This window comes from Kogia breviceps, chromosome 1 (genome assembly GCF_026419965.1).
Source record: "Kogia breviceps isolate mKogBre1 chromosome 1, mKogBre1 haplotype 1, whole genome shotgun sequence".
NCBI lineage: Eukaryota > Metazoa > Chordata > Mammalia > Artiodactyla > Physeteridae > Kogia > Kogia breviceps.
This window is the reverse complement of record NC_081310.1, coordinates 114,319,500-114,337,083: the sequence shown is the minus strand read 5'-3', so window position 1 is coordinate 114,337,083 and position 17,584 is coordinate 114,319,500.

Here is a 17,584-nt window from a genome sequence, read left to right as displayed (position 1 = left end):
TTTTTCCTTTTTCTCTTTTTGTGAGTGTGTATTTGTTCTAGGGTTCTGTCTGTCCTTTTTTGTTTTGTTTTGTTTTTTACTATAGTTTTTAGCACTTGTTATCATTGGTGGATTTGTTTTTTGGTTAAGTTACTCTCTTCTATCTTTCTTTTTTTTATTACTTTTAAATTTTTTAATTTTTCATAATATTCTTTATGTTAATAACTATTTCTTTCTTTCCTTCTTTCTTTCTTTCTCTGTCTGTCTGTCTCTCTCTCTCTCTTTTTTTCTTTCTTTCTATCTTTTTTTCTCCCTTTTCTTCTGAGCCATGTGGCTGACAGGGTCTTGGTGCTCCGGCCAGGTGTTAGGCCTGTGCCTCTGAGGTGGGAGATCAAAGTTCAGGACATTGGTCCACCAGAGACCTCCCAGCTCCATGTAATATCAAACAGCGAAAGCTCTCCCAGAGATTTCCATCTCAACACTAAGACCCAGCTCCACTCAACAACCAGCAAGTTCCAGAGCTGGACACCCTATGCCAAACAACTAGCAAGACAGGAACACAACCCCACCCATTAACAGAGAGGCTGCCTAAAATCATAATAACTTCACAGACACCCCAAAACACACCACCAGATGCGGTCCTGCCCACCAGAAAGACAAAATCCAGCCTCATCCACCAGAACACAGGCACCAGTCCCCTCCACCAGGAAGCCTACAGAACCCACTGAATCAACCTTAGCTACTGGGGGCAGACATCAAAAACAATGGGAACTATGAACCTGCACGCTGTGAAAAGGAGACCTCAAACACAGTAAGTTAAGCAAAATGAGAAGACAGAGAAACACACAGCAGATGTAGGAACAAGGTAAAAACCCACCAGACCTAACAAATGAAGAGGAAATAGACAGTCCACCTGAAAAAGAATTCAGAAAAATGATATTAAAGATGATCAAAAATCTTGGAAATAGAACAGAGAAAATACAAGAAAGGTTTAACAAGGACCTAGAAGAACTAAAGAGCAAACAAACAATGATGAACAACACAATAAATGAAATTTAAAATTCTCTAGAAGGAATCAATAGCAGAATAACTGAGGCAGAAGATGGATAAGTGACCTGGAAGATAAAATAGTGGAAATAATTACTGTAGAGCAGAATAAAGAAAAAAAGAATGAAAAGAGTTGAGGACAGTCTCAGAGACCTCGGGGACAACATTAAATGCAACAACATTTGAATTATAGGGGTCCCAGAAGAAGAAGAGAAAAAGAAAGGGACTGAGAAAATATCTGAAGAGATTATAGTTGAAAACTTCCCTGATATGGGAAAGGAAATAATCAAGTCCAGGAAGTGCAGAGAGTCCCATACAGGATAAATCCAAGGAGAAACACGCCAAGACACATATTAATCAAACTATCAAAAATTAAATACAGAGAAAAAATATTAAAAGCAGCAAGGGAAAAACAATAAATAACATACAAGGGAATCCCCATAAGATTAACAGCTGATCTTCCAGCAGAAACTCTGCAAGCCAGAAGGGAGTGGCAGGGCATACTTAAAGTGATGAAAGGGAAAAACCTACAACCAAGATTACTTTACCCAGCAAGTATCTCATTCAGATTCAAAGGAGAAATTAAAAGCTTTACAGACAAGCAAAAGCTAAGAGAATTTAGCACCACCAAACCAGCTTTACAACAAATGCTAAAGGGACTTCTCTAGACAGGAAGCACAAGAGAAGGAAAAGACCTACTATAACAAACCCAAAACAATTAAGAAAATGGTAATAGGAACATACATATTGATAATTACCTTAAAAGTAAATGGATTAAATGCTCCAACCAAAAGACGTAGACTGGGCTTCCCTGGTGGCGCAGTGGTTGAGAATCTGCCTGCTAATGCAGGGGACACAGGTTCGAGCCCTGATCTGGGAAGATCCTACATGCCGCGTGGCAACTGGGCCCGTGAGCCACAACTACTGAGCCTGCGCGTCTGGAGCCCACGCTCTGCAACAAGAGAGGCCACGATAGTGAGAGGCCCACGCACCGCGATGAAGAGTGGCCCCCGCTTGCCACAACTAGAGAAAGCCCTCGCACAGAAATGAAGACACAACACAGCAAAAATAAATAAATTAACTAATAAACTTCTACCCCCAACATCTTCTTTAAAAAAAAAAAAAAAAAAGATGTAGACTGGCTGAGTGGATACAAAAACAAGACCCATATATATGCTGTCTACAAGAGACCCACTTCAGACCTAGGTACACATACAGACTGAAAGTGAGGGGATGGAAAAAGATATTCCGTGCAAATGGAAATCAAAAGAAAGCTGGAATAACAATTCACATATCAGACAAAATAGATTTTTAAATAAAGACTATTACAAGAGACAAAGAAAGACACTACATAGTGATCAAGAGATCAATCCAAGAAGAAGATACAACAATTGTAAATATTTATGCACCCAACGTAGGAGCACCTCAATACATAAGGCAAATGCTAACAGCCATAAAAGGGGAAATCGACAGTAACACAATCATAGTAGGGGGCTTTAACACCCCACTTTCACCAATGGACAGATCATCCAAAAGGAAAATAAATAAGGAAACACAAGCTTTAAATGATACATTAAACAAGATGGACTTAATTGATATTCATAGGACATTCCATCCAAAAACAACAGAATACACTTTCTTCTCAAGTGCTCATGGAACATTCTCCAGGATAGATCATATCTTGGGTCATAAATCAAGCTTTGGTGAATTTAAGAAAATTGAAATCGAATCAGGTATTTCTTCTGACCACAACGCTATGAGACTAGATATCAGTTACAGGAAAAATTCGTAAAAAATACAAAAACATGGAGGCTAAACAATACACTATTAAATAACCAAAAGATCACTGAAGAAATCAAAGAGGAAATCAAAAAATACCCAGAAACAAATGACAATGAAAACACGATGACCCAAACCTATGGGATACAGCAAAAGCAGTTCTAAGAGGGAAGTTTAGAGCAATACAATCTTACCTCAAGAAACAAGAAACATCTCAAATAAACAACCTAACCTTACACCTAAAGCAATTTGATGAAAGAAGAACATAAAAACCCCAAAGTTAGCAGAAGGAAAGAAATCATAAAGATCAGATCAGAAATAAATGAAAAAGAAATGAAGGAAACAATAGCAAAGATCAGTAAAACTAAAAGCTGGTTCTTTGAGAAGATAAACAAAATTGATAAACCATTAGCCAGACTCATCAAGAAAAAAAGGGAAAAGACTCAAATCAATAGAATTAGAAATGAAAAATGAGAAGGGAAAACTGACACTGCAGAAATACAAAGGATCATAAGGGATTATTACAAGCAACTATATGCCAGTAAAATGGACAACCTAGAAGAAATGGACAAATTCTTAGAAAAGCACAACCCTCTGAGACTGAACCAGGGAGAAATAGAAAATATAAACAGACCAATCACAAACACTGAAATTGAGACTGTGATTAAAAATCTTCCAACAAACAAAAGCCCAGGACCCGATGGCTTCACAGGTGAATTCCATCAAACATTTAGAGAAGAGCTAACACCTATCCTTCTTACACTCTTCCAAAATATAGCAGAGGGAGGAATACTCCCAAACTCATTCTACGAGGCCACCATCACCCTGATACCAAAACCAGACAAAGATGTCACAGAGAAAGAAACTACAGGCCAATATCACTGATGAACATAGATGCAAAAATCCTCAACAAAATACTAGCAAACAGAATCCAACAGCACATTAAAAGGATCATACACCATGATCAAGTTTATCCCAGGAATGCAAGAATTCTTCAATATATGCAAATCATTCAATATGATAAACCATATTAACAAATTGAAGGAGAAAAACTATATGATCATCTCAATAGATGCAGAAAAAGCTTTCGACAAAATTCAACTTCCATTTATGATAAAAACTCTCCAGAAAGTAGGCATAGAGGGAACTTACCTCAACATAATAAAGGCCATATATGACAAACCCACAGCCAACATTGTTCTCAATGGTGAAAAACTGAAACCATTTCCACTAAGATCAGGAACAAGACAAGGTTGTCCATTCTCACCACTATTATTCAACATAGTTTGGAATTTTTAGTCACAGCAATCATAGAAGAAAAAGAAATAAAAGGAATTCAAATCAGAAAAGAAGTAAAGCTGTCACTGTTTGCAGGTGACATGATACTATACATAGAGAATCCTAAAGATGCTACCAGAAAACTTCTAGAGCTAATCAATGAATTTGGTAAAGTAGTAGGATACAAAATTAATACACAGAAATCTCTTGCATTCCTATACACTAATGATGAAAAATCTGAAAAAGAAATTAAGGAAACACTCCCATTTACCAGTACAACAAAAAGAATTAGATACCTAGGAATAAACCTACCTAAGGAGGCAAAAGACATGTATGCAGTAAACTATTAGACACTGATGAAAGACATTAAAGATGATACAAACAGATGGAGAGATATACCATGTTCTTGGATTGGAAGAATCAACATTGTGAAAATAACTATACTACCTAAAGCAATCTACAGATTCAGTGCAATCCCTTTCAAACTACCAATGGCATATTTCACAGAACTAGAACAAAAAATTGCACAATTTGTATGGAAACACAAAAGACCCCGAATAACCAAAGCAATCTTGAGAAAGAAAAACGGAGCTGGAGGAATCAGGCTCCCTGACTTCAGACTATACTACAAAGCTACAGTAATCAAGACAGTATGGTACTGGCACAAAAACAGAAATCTAGATCAATGGAACAGGATAGAAAGCCCAGAGATAAACCCACACACATGTGGTCCCCTTATTTTTGATAAAGGAGGCAAGAATATACAATGGAGAAATGAGAGCCTCTTCAATAAGTGGTTCTGGGAAAACTGGACAGCTATATGTAAAAGAATGAAATTAGAACACTCCCTAACACCACACACAAAAATAAACTCAAAATGGATTAAAGACCTAAATGTAAGGCCAGACATTATAAAACTCTTAGAGGAAAACATAGGCAGAACACTCTATGACATAAATCACAGCAAGATCCTTTTGGACCCACCTCCTAGAGAAATGGAAATAAAAATAAACAACTGGACCTAATGAAACTTAAAAGCTTTTGCACAGGAAAGGAAACCATAAACAAGACGAAAAGACAACCCTCAGAATGGGAGAAAATACTTGCAAATGAAGCAACTGAAAAAGGATCAATCTCCAAAATATACAAGCAGCACACGCAGCTCAATATCAAAGAAACAAACAACCCAATCCAGAAATGGGCAGAAGACCTAAACAGACATTTCTCCAAAGAAGATATACAGATTGCCAACAAACACATGAAAGGATGCTCAACATCACTAATCATCAGAGAAATGCAAATCAAAACTACAGTGAGGTATCACCTCACACCAGTCAGAATGACCATCATCAAAAAATCTACAAACAGTAAATGCTGGAGAGGGTGTGGAGAAAAGGGATCCCTCTTGCACTGTTGGTGGGAATGTAAATTGATACAGCCACTATGGAGAACAGTATGGAGTTTCCTTAAAAATCTAAAAATAGGGCTTCCTTGGTGGCGCAGTGCTTGAGAGTCCGCCTGCTGATGCAGGGGACATGGCTTCATGCCCCAGTCTGGGAAGATCCCGTATGCCGCGGAGCAGCTAGGCCTGTGAGCCATGACTGCCGAGCCTGAGCGTCCAGAGCCTGTGCTTCGCAGCAGGAGAGACCACAACAGTGAGAGGCCTGCGTACCAAAAAAAAATCTAAAAATAGAACTACCATACAACCCAGCAATCCCACTACTGGGCATATACCCTGAGAAAACCATAATTCAAAAAGAGTCATGTACCACAATGTTCATTGCAGCTCTATTTACAATACCCAGGACATGGAAGCAACCTAAGTGTCCATCGACAGATGGATGGATAAAGAAGATGTGGCACATATATACAATGGAATATTACTCAGCCATAAAAAGAAATGAAATTGTGTTATTTGTAGTGAGGTGGATGGACCTAGAGTCTGTCATACAGAGAGAAGTCAGAAAGAGAAAAACAAATACCGTATGTTAACACATATATATGGAATCTTAAAAAAAAAAAAAAAGATTCTGTAGAACCTAGGGGCAGGACAGGAATAAAGATGAAGACATAGAGAATGGACTTGAGGACATGGGGAGGGGGAAGGTCAAGCTGGGACAAAGTGAGAGAGTGGCAGGGACATATACACACTACCAAATGTAAAATAGATAGCTAGTGGGAAGCAGCCACATAGCACAGGGAGATCAGCTCAGTGCTTTGTGACCACCTGGAGGGGTAGGATAGGGAAGGAGGGAGGGAGACGCAAGAGGGAGGAGATACGGGGATATATGTATACGTATAGCTGATTCACTTTGTTATAAAGCAGAAACTAACACACCATTGTAAAGCAATTATACTCCAATAAAGATGTTAAAAAAATTTAATTTAAAAAGTAAGTAAGGTAATTCACAGGAAGATAAAAAGATTAATGTTTGGTAAACAAATGTTTGCTGGGCCAGCCAAAAACAATGGGACACAGAGAGGACTGATCAAAAGGGCCTTGCTAGGTTCCTCTCTGTCTAGCACACCTAATTCATATTTTACTATAGTTAGCTCCTTCCTGGGACAGGCTTCCTATCCTAAATTCTTTTAGGCAGTAAGAGGGAATTTCAAAGGTTGTTCCTGAGTCTTTTGGGCCTTGCTTGTTTTCAGCTCAAAATAATCTACATGCCAGAGGGGCACATCTTGGTGTAGCCTGCCCTGAATCCCATCATCAGCGACATGAGAAGACTGGTGAACCCCGACATAACTCACACTTAGTAAACTGCATGGTTACCAGGAGGTTTGCAAGTTTAAGTGACTGGTATTCTGTAAGGCCTGAGTCCCAGCCCGATTCCCAGGGAGGACAGCTCCAGCAGCGACCCTGGTGGCCATATGTGCAGGTCCCAGGAGGGAGAGAGGCCACACCTTCCCTCTTGCCCAGGGAATGTCCAGCTTCAGCCTCTCCAGGCCTCCCACAGAACCCTGCCTGCTCCCCAGCAGTGCCACTACTCCTGCAAGGGGCACACCTTTGTCCACATGAGAGCGACAGCCCGTTATGTGCCACCTCGCAGCTAGAGCTCTTTGGGGGTTTTGCCCAGGGATGTAAGCCACAGCCCCCAGGAGCCAGCAGGGAGACTGGGGCTTCCCTGTTGCAACCCTAGGAAGTGGCATTCAGAGAACAATGGCCACCTTTTATTGATGAGCTGAAGTCGAGCTACTTTGCACACACTGTTTTATTCCTTACCACCTCCCATGAAGTAAGTAGTATTATTAGCCTCTTTTTACCAGTAAGGAAACCGAGCCTCTTGTTTCTTCTCACATTTGTTTTACATTGAGGTGAAATTCACCTAACATAAAATTAAACGTTTTAAGGTGAGCAATTCAGTGGCAATAAGTACATTTACAATGTTGTGTAACCGCCACGTATATCTAGTTCCAAAGGTTTTTATCACCCCAAAAGGAAGTCCCATACCTCTTAAGCAACTGCTCCTCATTATTCTTCTTCCTCAGCCCCAGGAACAACCAATCTGCTTTCTTGTCTCTATGGATTCGCCTATTCTGGATATTTCATATAGATGGAGTCATACAGTATATGACCTATTGTATCTGCCTGCTTTCACTTAGCATAATGTTTTCAAGGTTCATCCATGTTGTTGCATGGATCAGTACTCCACTCCTTTTTATGACTAGATAATATTCCATTGCATGGATATTCCATTGCATGGATATACCACTGTCATTTATCCCTTCATCTGTTGATGGACCTTTGGGCTATTTTTACCTTTAGGTTATTGTGAATAGTGCTGCTATGAATATATATGTTCATGTACTTATTTAAATACCAGTTTTCAATTCTTTGGGGTATATATCTAGGAGTGGAATTGCTGGGTCTGTTGGCAATTCTACGATTCACTTTTTGAGTAACCACCAAACTTTCCCACAGCGGCTGCGCCACTTTACATTCCCACCAGCAATATATGAGGGTTTCAATCTCTCCTTGTTTCCTTCCTTCCTTCCCTCCTTCCTCCTTCCTTCCTCCTTCCTTCCTTCCCTCCTCCTCCTTCCTTCCTTCTTTTTTCTTCCATCTAATTATAGCCATCCTAGTGGTTGTGAAGTTGCACAGAGACTGATTTTTTAAGTGAATTAATTTAAAATCAATTTTAAGAAAATAATAGCATGGCTCTATGCGGATAGGGTAGGAAAGGCTGGCAAACACTAAGCCTGAAGCTTGGAAGCAGGAAAACAGATTTATGCCGGTTTGTCACTCTCTACTGGCCCACACTGCCTCCCCTCTAGCCACCCATGCCAAACCAAACCCCGACTCTGCAACAGGCCTCCAAATCTCCTTTATACCCTGCATCAAGGTGAGCCCCAGGTGGAGGCAAATCTCCTCTGGTGAAGGGTCATCATTGCATCTCCCACCTTAATACCAGGGACCTGACCACAGAGCCCAAGTCTCCTTTGCAGTCTCTACGTGGTCCTGTGCATGAGAATGCCCTGACTCAGATCGCCAGGGTTCCCAGGGCAGGTCTGTGGGTTAGCCCCACCCTTACCCATGATTTTGATTTTTAACTTCTTACTGGCATATTAAATACGTATAGGAAAAGTACACAATTACAAGTGTACAGTTTGATGTATCTTCACAAAATCCGCACTCTGGATAACTGGCACCCAGATAAAAATAGGGCATTATTAACACCCCCAAACAGCCCTAAAAGTCTGTACTACCCCCAAGGGTAGTCTGACTTTTAATGCCATAGAGTAGTTTGGCTTGGTTTGAGGTTTACGTAAATGGAATCACATAGCATATACTGTGCTCTTGTGTCTGGCTTCTTCCAGCAGCACTGCTTGTGTGACGTTCCTCCATGTTTGTGTGTGACTGTGTTTTGTTCATTGTCCTCACTGTCTAGCATGCCTTTGTGTGAGTCTGCCATATACATTTATTTATTCCACAGCTGACCAGCATTGAGCAGACTCCTTGCTGAGCTACCTGGATGGTGCCGCTATGACATTCTACCTCGGAGTGGGGTTCCTGGCCACAGGGTGTGCCTATGTTCTGCTTTGCCAGATACTACCAAACAGTTTTCTGTAGTTGCACCCATTGACACTCCCACCAATAACACATGAGAGTTCCAGTGGCTCCACATCCTCATCAGCACTTAGTGTCATCAACCTTTTTCCTTTTGGTCAGTTTGGCAGGTGTCTGGTAGTAGCAGTTTGAGGCCTCAGTTTAGATTTCCCTGATGGCAAATGAAGATGAACACCTCTTTGTGTGTTTATTGGTCATTTAGATGTCCTCTTCTGTGAAATGCCTGATGAAGACCTCTGTTTATTTTCTAGTGTCGTCTTTTTCTTATTGCTTTGTAGGAACACTTTATTCTGCATGCAAGCCCTTTATTTTCTGCTCTCATCCTGTGGCTTTTGATAAACAGAATTTCTTTATCTTAATATAAATCTCATTTATCATTTTTTTCCTTCATGATTCGTGCTTTTGTCTCCTGTTTAAGAAATCTTTGCACTCCAGGGTCATCAAGATGTTCCTCTATATTTTCACATGAAGCAGATCTTCAAGACCTGTGAAATTGACTTCTGTATTTAGTGTGAGGCTGGAGTTGTTGGCATGTTTCCATATGCACATCCAGTTATTGAAAAGGCCATCCTTTCCTGACCCCCAGTTTTGAGGTAAGTAATGATAGTAACTTCTCTTTGACTCAGGGTAGAAGCAGGTAGAAGGCAGTCTGCTTTCTCCAGGTCTTGGATAAGGGTTGCACTTAGGACTATATATGTCAGCCATATAAGTGGTAAGTAGTTCCAAGGAGAAAAATAATTCTGCTCAGGAGCCAGAAGGCAGTAAGGAGATCAAAGGAAGAACCTAAGGGCCAGAAGAGGTATATAGGTGTAGGTGGGGCATTCACAGGGAGTCCAGGGGGTGGTGCTTTGGCTTGGCAGGTATGAGACAGAAAATGGGGACAAAGAGTTGATTCTAACTTTGGGTCACAGAGACAGGGCAGGGCCCAGGCTGCCATCCCAGAGGGTAGGGCTATAACCACAGCCTACAGGTGGAAATTCACTGAGAGGGGCTGGTGAGGCCAGCCTTTCCTTACAATCTGTGGGACCAGCCTCCACCCTGCCTATCCATAATGGGTTCCTTGGACACCTCATCCACAGAAACCAAAGGAAGAAGGCAGTGGGGCACAACAGGTAGAGCACTGCCTCTGGAGACAGACCTCCTGGGTTGGCATCCTGGGTCCACCACTTCCTATCTATGTGACCCTGGGAATGTCACTTAACTGCTCTGTGCCTTTGTCCTCTGTAAATGGCAATAATAATCGTGCCTATTTCATACAGCCGATTTGAAGATAAATTAGGTCATACATGTAAAGTTCCTAAAACAGTGCGTGGCATATGAAAAGTGCTTAATAAATGTTAGCGATTGTTATCATTACCCTTGATGGATGAGTTCAGGCCCCCAAACTCCCTGCCAGAGCTATATGCTGGGCACCCATGGGGAGCAAAGTACTGAACAAGCCTCCCACGCCAGCTGACTCAGCCCTTCTCCAAGAGGCAAGGAAACCCCCTCCAGCTCCCACCCCAGCAAGGCACTGCCCCTGTGGCCTTCAGGACACTGACCCCACACCAGAGGATGAGGGGGAGATGCCCCCAAGCAGCCCCAGGATGTCTTCCTCCCTCCCCCTCCTCCATGAAGGTTCTCTCCATCCTTGCCGAGCCCAATCAAAGCCCACCTCCTCCTTGGAGCCCAGAGCTTCCTCCCTGCTGACCACCACAGCCCAAATGGACCTCTGCCAGCACTCTTAGCAAGGAACCTTGTCTCCTCGACTAGGACTGGGGTGCAGCTGGTACATGGCAGGGACAAATAGGCCTTCCTCAAGCTCTGAAGGTTACAGGAGAATCCACTCAGAGGAGATAAAATGAACTCCTGCAGAAATCGTCTTAAAACTAAGAGGTGTTCCAGATTAGGAGCAGGGGCAGCCAGGAAACCCAATCAGGATCTGCTGAATGTAAAAGGAGAAGGGGCCTGGGCTTCCCTGGTGGCGCAGTGGTTGAGAATCCGCCTGCCGATGCAGGGGATACGGGTTCTTGCCCCGGTCCGGGAAGATCCCACCCACATGCCGTGGAGCGGCTGGGCCCGTGAGCCATGGCCACTGAGCCTGCGCGTCCGGAGCCTGTGCTCCGCAACGGGAGAGGCCACAACAGTGAGAGGCCCGCGTACCACAAAAAAAAAAAAAAAAAAAAGAGAGAGAAGGGGCCTAACCACATGGGGCCCACAGAGCTGAAAGAAGAATGTGGTAACGAGAGAAAGGGGTAGGGCGGGGTCTAGAACAGCACAGCAAAAGGATTAGAATCCTGGGACTTCCTTGGCGGTCCAGTGGTTGGGACTTCACCTTCCAATGCAGGGGGTGCGAGTTTGATCCCTGACTGGGGAGCTAGGGTCCCACATTGACTTGCGGCCAAAAAACCAAAACATTAAACAGAAGCAATATTGTAACAAATTCAATAAAGACTTTAAAAATGGTCCACATCAAAAAACAAAATCTTTAAAAAAGAAAAAAAGGATTAGACTCCTTGTCTGGGACAAAGGGTGTCCACGTCAGCTGGCCCCTGGGCAGCTCTACTCCTGGGGGACTCCTGGCTTAGCCTAAGCCACATCTCACTGGAAGGATTCGTACGTGAGCCAGTCTGCCTACTGGGCTAGTGGGGCGGGGCTCCACAGGTGCCCACTGCATGAGTCAGTGGCATGGTTGCCTGGAGAGGGTACCCCAGCCCAGCCTCAGAGCCAGGAGCTGCGGGCGGAAGCCCGTGGGGTTCTCACAAGGATCTCAGTACCGCCACCGTGTGGACATGTTGGAAACTGCATAGGGCTACCAGTCCCAGGCTGCAGCTGGGCAAGTGGAAGCTGAAATCCAGTCTACCCTCTGCTCACCAAGGAACTCGCCCTGGCATGGCTGCCTGTGATTACCTGGGGTGGGGGGGAACACTCTTTTCTCTACCCCAAAATATCATCAGTTCTGTGAGCTGTCACGGCCACGTCTGCCCAAAGGGGCCACCTTTTCCTATCCTGCCACAAAGGTGATATGCGGGTGCACATCAGCCCTGGGTTTGCGCATGACCCAGGTGTTCAAGCAGCCCTGCAAGGCCCCTGATGCACAGGGACGGGATGTGGCAGAGGGGGTGGGAGAGAGCCATGCGCCCGATTCTTCACAGTGGGGTCTCCAAGCGCCCAAGGCAGACTGTCCTGGGGACACCGTGGCATGAACATGTGCACCCCGACAGCAGCACTGAAGCACCGGGGCAGCTCTGTGGGCACTGAGCCTTATTCAACTACAGGACAGGGATGGACCAGAGGTGACTGCAGCTTCATCTGACTCATAAGCTCATGTAGGATGCTGCCAGGAACTCCCAGACCTGGCTGGGTGACATCCTCCAAGGGCAGATGCGAGAGCCAGTGGCATCAGTGACAACGTGGCTGCACACACACCCTCAGGCTGCAGGGGCCCAGGGGCCCCAGGGACAATCTGCTACCTACATCCAACAGGGTATCCACTGACAAGAGCCCCTGGGTGATCAGGGACCAAAAGCCAGCCTATTCTCTGCTCACCAAGCTGTGCTCCCCAGCATGAGGCCCGTCTCCTCAGAGAAGGGGCATCTTTTTCTAAATACACAAAGGCACTCTATGAGTTAGAATGGCTCTGCTCAGGGACACATGGATGCAGAGGAGAAGAAGCCGCAGGGCCAACAGAGGCTGTTCAAAACCCTGGTTGCATCTCACCACTCACCAAGCCACTGCTGATTGACTTTTGAGAAAATCCTCTGCTTGGTGTTTTGATTCCCTCTCATAAATTGGTGAGTAACTTGCCTGTTCTGCCATGAGACTTGCATGTCTCCTATGACCTCGGTCAGAGGGAGTCGGGTCCTGTGAACTGGTCATCTCCAGACACTGTGACAGACAGAGGATCAGGCCTGAAGGGTTGCCTCCCTCCACAGCTTTTGAATACCATCTCCATCTCGACCTCTGCTAAGATGCTCACCCACCGAGGCCCCCAGTGAGTACAGCCCAGGGGTCTCCTCTCTGCTGCTCTCCTCCCCGCGCCTCTGCCCCAGCACGTGCCTCTCGCCCAGTAAATGTCTTTGCTGACTCTGGGATGTGAGCAAAAAGCAGCAGCAGGAACCGGACTCCACGGTCTGCTGGGGAGAAGGAGGGGATGGATGGAGAGATAGAGACAGGAAGCAAAAAGGGCATTAAGGTTTCATTAAGTTCCACATGAGCACCAAGGGTTTTCTGTGTGCCGATCACTCTGCTAAGAGCTTTATATACAGTATTTAATGTCCACAACAGCCAGTGCAGGAGACCTTGGTGTCTCCATCTTATAGATAAGAGAACTAGAAGCTCAGAGTTCATACAATTTGCCCAAGATCACAGCTAATAAAGTGAAAGAGCTGTACCGCGAAACAGTGATTTTAACCCAGGGATCACAAAGTCAGATACCTCCATGGCATTGTGTGGATTGGGCCAGGTGAAAGGCATCAGGGAGGGATGGGGCTTGTGGCCAACTGGACTACACACCTGCCTCAGGGCGTTCACAGTCTTTTATCAAGCTGTGCCAGTCATTGAGGCCGGTACTGCCACCCCTTTCTCTTTTATTTGCCACCCCTTTCTTCACCACTGATCTTAACTGCCTCCCCACAAAAGCTCCTCTCCACTGCCACTCACACCTGGGATGCTACAGGAGCCTCCTCCACGGCCTTTGTGCCTCCAGCCTTACCTCTGCTGGTCCATCTGCTCACCAGAGCCAGGCACTGTCCCTTCCCTGAGCACCCAATTCTACAGAGACCCACACCCGCCAGACATGCAGCACTCACAGGCCCCCGCCCCAGGGACAGTCACAGAGTAGGAGGAACAAGGACTTTGCAGCTAGACAGTTCTAGCTTCAAATCCCACCTTTTCCATTTGCCAGTGGGGTCACCTTGGATAAGTTACTTAACCTCCCTGACCCTCAATTTTCTCTCTAAGGCGGAGCATCATGATGAGAGCTAGCATGCAGAGCCCTTAGGCACACGAAATGCACTCACACTTGTCAAGTGCTCAGCCCAGTGCCGGGTGCCCGGGAGGTATTTACCTCACATGGAAAACACAGGCTGAGAATGGGATGTCACCCCCAAACCCAGAAAGTCAGGGAGGAGGGGGGACTTGCCCAGCTAATTAAGTGGAACACTCAGGTTTCAAATCCATCAGTTTCTCATCTGCAAAATGGAGACAAACTCCAGGCACACATGGTCCTGCACAGACCTAGAGAAGATGCCTGTGGCAGTAACAGGTGCCCTGCATCTGCCCAGACTCATTAGGGAAGCAGGAGGGCAAAGGGGCCAGGCTAGTCCAGAGCTGAGCTGATCCCCGCCCAGAGCAGGGCTGCAGGGCAGGGCGCTTTCAGCCCTTTCCAGACCCTGCATCTGATTCTCGGAGGCCCCACCCTCATCGCCACAAACATTAAAACTGCACCCACATTCCTCATTAAATATAACTCTGCTTGAAATGTAAAAGGATTTTTATGAATTTGCTTTTGAAATTACTAGACTCTGAGTAACTCTTTCAATTTACTACTGGCTATGATTTCTCTTCAATCATTCCTGCATATTCTGGAACTCATGACAAAAATCCAACCTACAAATTGTTTTCAAATATAGTGACATTTGTATGGATACCAAACTTAACAAATATTAAAGTGGACATGTTACTGTCTGAAGGTATTTAAACATTTAGCAATTTTGACACTTTTTCATATTTTTCAGCCCCCAAAGTTTTTCTTTCAAGTCTCCAGCATTTCCTGGGCCTTTAGAAGTCCGCCCTGGCCCCCAGATAGGACGGGATTGCTCGCAAAGCCAGCACACTGGCTCCTCTCCATCTCCAGAAAGGCAGGCTGCCCCTGCAGGTCCAGCCGCAAGAGCGCCCGACCCCGGATGGCCCAGGGCATCCTTATTTGGGTAATTTTATTCTCATTTTGAAAACAAAATGATTTGCCAAATGTTGGATTAAATGTGATTTAATGCTTAAATCTTTATTGGAGTTCCATATACATACATTTACGAATGAGGCAATGTTCTCATGTAAGGTTTGGAAATCAGGATCACTGTCATCCTAACCAAGCCTTACCAGCCCCTTCCATCTGGGGGCACAGCCAATTGTCCCCCCTGCTCCCCTCAAGTCCCCCAGGATGGGGCACCAGGAGGTGAAGCAGGGCAGGGCAGGGTGTGATGTGGCCTGGCACAGCCCGCCCAGCCACAGCGTTTAGTGACTCACGAGAGACAGTCCCCCAGTATAGACGTCACTCAGGGCCAGACCCATTCAAAGCAGACTGGTCGAGACAAGTTGATTTGCCTGTTTTCTTGCACTCTGCCTGGGGCCCTTCCGAGCAGAGACCAGTTGTTTGAATTCTCTCTGCCATCCACTCCACTCCCTTCTCCACGCGAGAGGGAAGCCCTGGATCCCGACCATTGAGGAAGGAGTGAGAGGAGGGAAGATGCAATTTCTTCACAAAGACTTCCACACACACCTTCCAAGCAGGCCTCCATGAGGAGGATCATGACATAATTCCAAGAAAGGGAAGGAGGTAGAAGGACTGCACTGGAGTGGGTGAGAAAGAAGGCGGGGAAAGGACTTTAACTTCAGTTGACACACTTTGATTCATTCTATCAAGAAGCAATAAGATAGATATCTTGGATCTGGTCATTTCATTCACGGTCACCTACATTAGGAATAATCTGTAAAGCCCTATATGTAAAGATAATAATATTTAATATTTATTGCGCACTTAGTGCTTTATATCGAGACTCAGTGAATCCAAAATCAACCCATGAGGAAAGTGCTATTATTATCCCTATGAAATTGGTGAGGCCCTGGAGGCACAGAGAGGGGAAGTAACTTGCCCAAGGTCACACAGCCAGTAAGCAGTGAAGCCAAAATTCAAACCCCAGTGGTCTGGAGCCAAAGCAGACACTGGTAGCCACGACATTAGGCCATAGTTATTCTTAACAAAGAAGAGCCATTATGGTGAGGCTCATCATGGGGCAGTGTACAGTGATTAAAATTTATAAACAATGTAAAAATATTAATGAAATGTGGAAGGACATTAAAATATTCTTAAAATATAAAATTATACATGTATGATCTCAACTTAAAATACCTTTTTAAAAAGAACTGAAAGGAATATGTAAATATATAAAATATGTTTTAAACATATAAATGTATCTCAGAAGTTGATCAAATATTTGTTGAAACTGGTAGATTATGAGTGGGCTTTTTTCCTCTTCCCATTTTTTTCTATATTTTCCAAAGTTTTTAAATGAAAATTACTTAGGAAAAAGTACTAAGTACTTAGGAAAAAGTACTAAGGTCTGTTTTAAAATTATTTGCTCTCAATAAATGTTTAAAAGAGAAATTTCTGAGAGACAAAATATCTAGAAGCAAGTTGTTTAAAAAAAAATAGTGGGGAGGTTGTTAAGAAACTTTTAAAATTGGTAATATTCTTACAGCTAGGCCTCAGAACACTGAGAAGAATGTACAAGGGACAAGAAAATGGAATGAAGGATTCTATTATATGACAAGTTCAATGAGAAAATACGGAGTCTTGTCCTAAGTGCTAGCAAATGAGATAGGTAATTCTTGCCTTCTAGAAAGATCTTCTAATCCTCCTTCCTTGTCTTACAGATGAAGACACAACATGTTTTTACTATTAAATACATTCACCTCCTTGAAAAGTAAGTTCCCTTCAGCCTGTTAAAGCATCCTCCCTTGGGCAGATGCAGGCCCAGCGTGAGGTGGGGAGCCCTGGACCCCGAGCTCCCCTGGCTCCAGCCCAGATTCCGCCACCAGCCAGTTGCATCTCCTGGGCCTGTTTCCCCAACCGGAAACCAGCCAAACTTGTACAATCTCTTGCTCAGCATCCAGCTCTAACGTTCGGCTCTACGTTGTGCAAACGGCTAGAACAAATTGGCTAGAGATGCCTTCTGAAGACAGAAGGACCCTGGGTCTTGGCCAGGAGTGAGCCTGGCTAGTAGCCCTCAGGAGGCAGTGGCATCAGGGGAGCTTCTGCCCAGAGGCGCTAGGCAAGATGCAGATGCAGGAAGAGAGGCAGGGCTGGAGCAGAGCGAGCTGCCCAGAGTGGGGAGGAAGCCAGCCTCCTGCTCCCTCTCCAGGCCCTCAGTTAGGCAGGCTCACACTGTTCTCAGGCTAATTGTGTCTGAAGCGACCAGCCGTCTTTCTCCCCACTCAGCAGCAGCAGCAGCAGCAGCAAACAGCTTCTCCATCGCCAACCCAAGACCCTGCACAGCACAGGGCACATTCTACTCTCCTCCTTACATGGGCAACAGAGTCCAGCAACCTCTGTGCCCAAGGAGGTGCTCCAAAAATCATGCATTAAACATGGGACCAAAGCCAAGCTGGTTAGGTCTGGATTCAGAAGGCACACGCTTGCTCCCACCCTTTGCAAGAGAATCTGCAGGGAGC